Source organism: Microtus pennsylvanicus, chromosome 1 (assembly GCF_037038515.1).
Source record: "Microtus pennsylvanicus isolate mMicPen1 chromosome 1, mMicPen1.hap1, whole genome shotgun sequence".
In the NCBI taxonomy this organism is placed as follows: domain Eukaryota; kingdom Metazoa; phylum Chordata; class Mammalia; order Rodentia; family Cricetidae; genus Microtus; species Microtus pennsylvanicus.
The window spans coordinates 5,647,442-5,656,691 of NC_134579.1; positions in this window are offsets into that span (position 1 = coordinate 5,647,442).

Consider the following 9,250-nt stretch of genomic DNA (forward strand, 5'->3'; position numbering starts at 1 on the left):
CTCAAGTCAGACCAGTGACTTTTGGCAGTGAACACTTGCAAGTAAGATGAACGGACTAAAGGGTAAACTGACTCAACAGACCACACTGGATCCTTCTTTCTCTTTTTCTTTTCTATTTTTTTGTTTGGTTTGTCTGTTTTTTGTGATTTTGAGTTTTCTTCTAACTTTTGTCTTGTATTGAGGGAACATTAATCAGTTGCAAGTCTCTGTATTACTGGGAATATAACTAAAGTTTTTAAATCTTGTATAAAAAAATAAGAAAAGTTTTGCCCACTGGTCATGCCTGGTGGTCCTTTAGGTATACAAATAAGGCTTCCCCACCACAGACAAAGCATTCCCTTAGGATAGCATCAGAAATTAAGTTGTTGCAAGGGCAGCAAATTCATGCAAGGAAGACTGAACAAAGCAAGTGCATAGTGCATTAGTGGTACATTCCTAACTGACTAAGCTATATAAGGAACAGGAAAGATGATTCTAGAATATTTGGCTCCATGTGTTCAGTTGACATTCACCACTGACATATGATTTGAACCTGGTGCCCAACCACATAATTCTGATTTTCAATGTTCAAGGAAACCAGTGGTCCAGTCATTCTATACTGAATTCATCAGCTGGTACCCCATAATAAGTACATACTTCATTTATTCCTATCCCATTCCTAGTATTTTGACAATGTATGGTTCCCATTTGCCTGGAGCATGTCAGTGGACATCTGCTTAATTCAACTTGCTCCCCTTAAACAAGGAAAGATCTCGCTATACCTACAAGAAAAACTAGACAGTAGAATTTTTGTTACCAATTTGCCTTGGGAAAACAGCCTAGAAGATGATTTGAGTAAGGACAGATTCCTTGTTCATATAACGTGATTCACAGTGACAAATCATTTGTCCTAAATTTAACCTAAGGTGGATTCCCAGAAAAGGAACAGTAGGCAAAGATAGTTTTTTAAATGTACCCTGTTTAAAATTAAAAAAATGAACACACAGAAAACTATAAACACATAGTTTGCCTTTATCAAAGATTGGTGTGGGAGGTCCTTCTGTCTATGTGCTGCTTTTATTTGTTAATGAATAAAAAAAAACCTGCCTTGGCTTATAGCAAAGCTGAACTTAGCTAGGTGGGGGAAAACTAAACTGATTGCTGGGAGAAAGAAGGCAAAGTCATGTACACCACCAGAGACAGATGCCATAGAGCTGCCAGAGGGGAAAAAGACGTGACCTGAGCTGCCAGTTGGAACCTTGTCGGTAGGCCATGAGCCTCATGGTAAAATATAAAATAATAGAAATGGGTTAACCAATAAGAAGCGAAGGCTAATAAGCCAAGCAGTGATTTAAATAATATAGTTTCTGTGTGATTATTTTGGAAGTCTGGGTGGTCGGGAAATGAACAAGCAGCCTTCTTACAACAATAGACTGCATTTAAAAGATAATTTGCTGTTTAATAACAAACAAAAGGTATGAATACAAAAATAATTAGTGGTCTCTTTTATTACTACTGCTTTTGGGTACTAATGTTCTGTAATCTTTCTAAATTCTTTTATGATTATCAAGTTGAAGTAGGCCATTGTTTGTGGTGATTTCTCATCTGAAACAAAAATTGATGTTTAATTATACCATCATCTATTGAGAAAAGTCATCTGAGCAATTGACAACAAGGGAGTCCTCATTATCTGTAAATGCCAAGTGTAATCAATTAAGTTAAATGCTTCAGTGAAGCTGAAAGTGTTGCCCCTAAATATTTATTCTGATTGTGTGCCAACGGCATAATGTATACATAGTTAAGACACAAGCATCAGAAAGGCAGCCTTAAGCAGATTGTTGTCTCTAAATTTTAGTATGTAGCAGTTAATAATGACCACAAAATTAAACCATTATTGACTGATACAATGAGCAGTAGGTTAAATTATTATACATGTCTGTAATAAATATCAAGTTCTCATTGGATAAAGTTGTGTCCATGGTAATTACAGCTAAAAGCAGTTTCCCTAGTATCTCCATAGACAGCAGCTCTCCGAGTTGTAGTCTTCTTTTGACAGTCAATAAGAGCATAAGAAAACAATATTTAGACACTGTAATCAAATACACTATTAACATAATTTTATTAAAAACAAAATTATTATTTTTCACCAATGATTAAAAGTTCATCGTTCTAAGCAGTTTCATCATGGGCTTGTTTCCAATAAACAGGGATATGGTCAGTTGTTTTCAGGTTACTGGGCTCAGAATGAAGAAGTTTAAATAAATGCCCACACAAGTTTTCAGAATAGCAAAGAAATTTTATTTAAACAAAACAAAAGAAAAGATCAGAATACACTGCATGAGAGCAAGCCATAAGAGTGGAAACACTCCGTAATTATCTAGGAGGATCTTTTTATGGGGTCTATAGGAAGGAGGATCTCATGGTTTGAATGAGGAATTTCTCCCACAGTCTTAAATAGTTAAACAGTTGGTCCCAGTTGTTGTCATAGTGGGGAGGTATAGCCTTCCCAGAGGAAGTGCTTTGGACTCTGAGGAGATTATAGCCTCCCCCAGATTTCCCTTCACTCTCTTTTTTGTGTTTAAGGTTGAAGATACATTATCTCAACTTCCTGCTCCAGATGTAAGTTGCCACACCCTCTCTGTCATTGTGAACTTCCCCTCTGGAATCCTAAGACAAAACAAATTTTCTTTTATAAGATGTGTTTGGCCATTATGTTTATCACAGCAACAGAAACATAGTTCGTAAGTTTGGATAGGTCTTGTGATAGACATAGACGAGTGGTACTATAAGGAGGTGTGACCTTGTTGGAGTAGGTGTGGTCTTATTGGAGGAACTGTGTCATTGTGGAGGTGGGCTTTAAGGGTTCATATATGATCAAGCCACACCCACTGAGACAGACCACTTCCTGTTGCCTTTGAGTCAAGATGGAGGACTCTCCGCTACTTCTCCAGCACCATGTCTGCCAGCACACCACCGTATCTCACCATGATAATAATAAACTAAATTCTGAAAATGTAAGCCACCCCAATTAAATGTTCTTCCTTTATAAAAGTTGTTGTGGTCATGGTGTCTCTTCATACCAATAGAAACCCTGAGGCAGTTCTCTATTATAATCAATGAACTAGGTCAAATAATATCTTTTCTTCTGAGTTTGACCCTATCCCCAATGCATCTAGTTTTAATTGTACATAGTTCTATAGACATCAGATGGTACATGAAGGATTCTCTATACAAGTTCACTTGAGGAACAGTGTGCCTTACCGGGCATGCCCCCCAAACCAGTTCATGCAGGATTGGCTCTCTATTCTTCCTACAGGACATACTGGCAATATATTTGAGTAGAAACTGCCTGTGTATAATAGTTGTTGGGAGAGAAAAATACTTACCCATTCTTCAGAGTGGCATGTAGCCCAAAGCCTGAGGATCCTGAGGCACCAGTGGACTGTCTGGAGAAAGATCTGTACTGCCAACCATATTATTAGAAGAGGAAATATACATAACCCAAACCAAGTGGAGTCCCAGATCATTAGACAATTCTTTATGCTTGCCTGTTTCTGAGTATAATTACTTATTAACCAGAAAATATATCAGGAAATCTTCTAAACAAATTCCACAGTAAGGGCTATTCCAGGAACACGGTAAAACTTTCTACAGTTCTCTGCCTTCATTGATCCTAGAAACACAATATCTGTCCATTCCGTTGCTTTTTTACGTGACTTAAAATTTTCTGAAGAGTCAGTGACACAGATTTCACTGTATCTCATATAAATAATAACTGGAATCATGAATGAAGGTTTGATGTCTTTTATTTATAGGCTTTAGTGACGAAACTAAAGCTGGCTTTGTCTTTGAGAGTTTAGGGCCTCATCAAGTGTGGTCTCCGGTTTAGGTGTGTAATGGTGCCACCTGCTGGCAAGGAAATGTTGATCCAGGATAAGCAAAGTGCTTTAAAAGCAGGATGTGAGGCACTAGAAAAGACACATTCAGAATGCAAGAGGCTACTTTGCTTAATTTGAAATGCCTTTTTAATAGGCTTTGAGTTCAGCTAACTTACTGCACACTGATTTTTTAAAATTTTTTTCATAAAAACGTTTTAATTAAAAAATAATTACACTAGAATGAAGACAATTCATAAACACCAAAAATTCACATTAAAATTGAATAAATCTTCTTGTACATGAGAACTTGATGAAAGTATTTGTAATAGTGGTCATTTCTACTTGGAGGTAACAAGTTGATGTACAATGAATGTTATTTTCATTGATACGTTGTTTGAAATCAATCTAAAATTTTTCCCGCAGTTCCGTTTTCCTAAAGTAATAAATGCCAAACTCATTTAAGGTTCTTATTCTATGTCTACTGATGAGCAAACAATGACTGTGTACTGTATTCAGCAGTAATTCATAGTGCAAACTTCTTTATTTCTGTTTTTCCAACTTTTTGCCCTTCCTCCACAAAAACTATAAACAATTAAAGAAAATTTAGCTTCTTTTAAAATACCAAATTAAAATAGCCATTCTGAAAGAACTGGTGTATTTTACACAGCCCATGACTTCATGTTGCATTATTTGAAAGGAAACAAAAATCTACCTTAGAAAAACAGGATTTTTTAAAGGTGGTTTAATGAGTGTATTTCTTTTTTGAAAAACAGGATTTTTAAATATGATTGACTAGCTGGATGTTAGTGAACAGAGGAACTAAAAGTTTTAAGACTGTGGATCAACTGTAAGTGGCGGACTCCAACACTCATTTAGCCTATTTCTCTAAATGTTTCACATAATTTGAGGTAACTAGCTGGAGCCTTTTTCCTGAGACAGAAAAACACAAACGTGTCAAGACACATACACCTCCAACCTGAAATTGCACACTAGGCAAAGTTGATATGAATACAGCTTTCTTGGCATGTGTAGCACCCTTTCCCAGTTCTGACTCCTTAATGGCCTCTGTTCTGCCCTTGAGCCCACTTGTACAAGGACCACTCTTAAGCCATCAATTGCTTGGATTATTTCTCGCGTAACGTGATGATCCCTACTCCTTCTCTGCCGTGAAGAGCCAAGGCAGCACCTACCTCCCTCTCACTTCCCCTGGTCTAGTGATATTCTATTGCAACCCTTTTGTGTTCCTGTGTGGACATGTCTGTGTGTGCGCCCGCACATGTGTGGAGGCCAGGGGCCGCCACCATGGTTTTAAACTTTGCTGTCCTGTGGGTGTGGTGTGTGTAGGGAGTGGGGTGCATATGGAGGTAAGAGGAGAACTATGAAGAATCAGCTCTCTCCTCTCACCTTTACATGAGTTCTGGAGATCAACTCAAGCTCTCAGGTGTCAATGGCAAGCATTTTTACTCATGGAGCTGTCTTGTCTTTTATCTATCTATCTATCTTCTATCTATCTATCTATCTATCTATCTATCTATCTATCTATCTATCTATCTATCATCTATCTATCTATACTCTATCATCTATATCTATCTATTCTCTATGATCTATATCTATCATTTATCTATCTATCTATCTATCTATCTATCTATCTATCTATCTATCTATCTATCTATCATCTATTCCCTACTTATCTACCTATCTGTCATTTAGAGAAAGAGTCTCAAAAAGAAAAAAACCTGCTTAGGACAACTAATTGGGCCTGGCTGGCTGGCCAGTAGACCTCAAGAGTCTCTACTTTCTAAGTGTGGGATTACATATGTATGTTACTATACCTGCTTTTTAATGTGAGTTCTGGGGAGTCTACTTAGGTCCTGTACTTCTGCAACAAGAATTTTATTGACTGAGCTGTCTCCCCTGGTTCATGTTCAATTTTAATTGCTAACTTTTATGTGCTTTTGTTATTAGCAGTCTCAAATTTATTTAAAATAATCTGCTTATAAAATATAAACATATTTGATGTGGAAAATGCCTGTGGTGAATGTTTTTCTGAATAAAAATCAGTTTGACCAATGGCTAGGGATTCCCAGCTAATTTTTTTCATAATTGATTGATCCTTTTCATAACTTGAATTAGGTGGAGTGTTTGAATAGAAACTTTTAGTCTCCCTGATGTACTAAATTCTGGGGGAGAGGCAAGGCCCTTTGTGTTCCGGAGGCTCACAATTTGTTTATTGCCTCTTTTTAGTCCAGATAGCACTGTCTTGTGGGGTGGTTGCCAGGACAACCTGAACTTTATTTTCTGTTTATATCACAGACCAGAGACATGAACACTTTCTGAAATTTTCATGGGTTGTGCTAGTGCAAACCAAATTTAATGCAGTTTCTGGAGCAAAATCTTAATACTCTGAAATCCTTCTATATTCTATAAAGTACAGTGGTATTTTAAAAAATATTAATTTTATTTTATGTGTATGAATACTTTCCATGGTTACATACCACGTGCATTCCTGGTTCCTACAGAATCTAGAAAAGGGCATCAGATCCTCCGGAAGTGGTGGTACAGATAGTTGCAGGGCCACCATGTGGGTTCTGAGAGTAGAACTCAGGTGCTCTGCAAGAGTAACAAGCATTCTTAACCACTTAATCTCTCCACTCAAAAGCAGGACAGCTGTTACCAGCTTTCCTCGTGAAGAGTAATCCAGGAACGCTTTATTTGCTCTCTACTGAAAATGGGCCACATTATTTCTTTTTAAATTATTTTGTTTTTGAGATTTTAATAAAATTACATAATCCTCCTTTCTTTTCCTCCCATATACCCCTCCTAGCTTTTTTTTAATTCATGACCTCTTTGTCCATATAATTTCTTTTAAAAAGAGAATAAATATTTATATGATGTTTTATCATCAAATGGTGGTCAGTTCTTCAATGCCAACCATCTGCTTGAATGGACCACAGGAGAGGTGACTGATTACTTCTACCTGATCCTCCCTTCATCCCTCCCTCCCTCCCTCCCTCCCTCCCTCCCTCCCTCCCTCCCTTCCTTCCTTCTTTCTCTCTCTTTCTTTCTGGAATTGAGTTGATATAACATTGAGTAAGTCTATACTTACACTAAATAATTTGCTAAATGCATTTACTCTGTGTGTGTGTATGTTTCACTCTGTGTGTGTATGTGTCTCTGTGTATGTACACACACTGTAGTTTTATTTGTGATGTATGAACTGTTGTCTTCCTCTATTGCTTTCTACTTTATTATTTGAGAGAGAATCTCTGAACCTAAAGCCCACTGGTTGACTAGACTGGTTGGCTAGTTAGTTCAGGAATCTGCCTGACTCTCCCCACTCCAAATGCTGGGATTGTAGATATGCATCGCCGTGTCTAGTGTTTAGCTGAGTACCAGGGAATTAGATTGTGGCTTCATGCTTACTTGACTGGAACTTAACAAACTTCCAGATCTCCCCATTCTTTATCTATTCTATCTTTAAGTAACTGTTGTATGAAATAGTTTCAGTTCAAATTAAACAAAGAACCCACAACTCAGACTGATAGTGTGGTTTAGTGATAGATCACCTACGTAGCCTGTAAAGATATTAAAGATCCTATGTTAAGTCCCAGCAACACGCACACACACACGTATGCACACACACAAAGAAAGAGAGAGACAGATAGACACAGAGAGACACACAGAGACAGAGAGACAGACACAGAGAGACACACAGAGAAAGACAAACAGACAGATAGACACAGAGAGACACACAGAGAAAGACAAACAGACAGATAGACACAGAGAGACACACAGAGAAAGACAGAGAGACTGACAGACACAGAGAGACACACAGAGACAGAGAGAGAGACTGATAGACACAGAGAGACACACAGAAGACAGAGAGACTGACAGACACAGAGAGACACACAGAAGACAGAGAGACACAGAGAGACACACAGAGAAAGACAGACAGATAGACACAGAGAGACACACAGAGAAAGACAAACAGACAGATAGACACAGAGAGACACACAGAGAAAGACAGAGAGACTGATAGACACAGAGAGACACACAGAGACAGAGAGAGAGACTGATAGACACAGAGAGACACACAGAAGACAGAGAGACTGACAGACACAGAGAGACACACAGAGAAAGACAAACAGACAGATAGACACAGAAAGACACACAGAGAAAGACAGAGAGACTGATAGACACAGAGAGACACACAGAGACAGAGAGAGAGACTGATAGACACAGAGAGACACACAGAAGACAGAGGGACTGACAGACACAGAGAGACACACAGAAGACAGAGAGACACAGAGAGACACACAGAGAAAGACAGACAGATAGACACAGAGAGACACACAGAGAAAGACAGAGAGACTGACAGACACAGAGAGACACACAGAGAAAGACAGAGAGACTGATAGACACAGAGAGACACACAGAGACAGAGAGAGAGACTGATAGACACAGAGAGACACACAGAAGACAGAGAGACACAGAGAGACACACAGAGAAAGACAGAGAGACTGATAGACACAGAGAGACACACAGAAGACAGAGAGACACAGAGAGACACACAGAGAAAGACAGAGAGACTGATAGACACAGAGAGACACACAGAAGACAGAGAGACACAGAGAGACACACAGAGAAAGACAGACAGATAGACACAGAGAGACACACAGAGAAAGACAGAGAGACTGATAGACACAGAGAGACACACAGAGAAAGACAGAGAGACACAGAGAGACACACAGAGAAAGACAGAGAGACAGATAGACACAGAGAGACACACAGAGACAGAGAGAGAGACTGACAGACACAGAGAGACACACAGAGAAAGACAGAGAGACAGATAGACACAGAGAGACACACAGAGACAGAGAGAGAGACTGATAGACACAGAGAGACACACAGAGACAGAGAGACTGACAGACACAGACAGGAACACACAGAGAAAGACCTAGAGACTGACAGACACAGACAGGAACACACAGAGACAGAGAGAACTAAGAGACATGATCTCATTTAGCCCAGGCTGACTGGCTGTAAACTCCTGAACCTCCACCTCCACAGTTAAAGGCATTTGCCACTATGCCAGATTACATAAAAACTTCTAATAGTCACTTTTGTAGTACATGCTACCATGACTTTATTTATTGTTCTGTTCACTATAAAATATACAGTTCTTTAGACTGGGTAGCTACAAATCATTTCAGTGTTAACATCATCAGAAGTTTTGTACACACTCCTGTTATTATAGTTATATTTAGACATACCAAACTTTATGCCAGCTGTGAATTATCCATAAATATACTTAATTTTGAAGTGATGTGTTTTCTGGTCAAGGTTGTTGCTGCTTGGAACCATCAAATAACCCTCGTGGCTATGCACAGAAA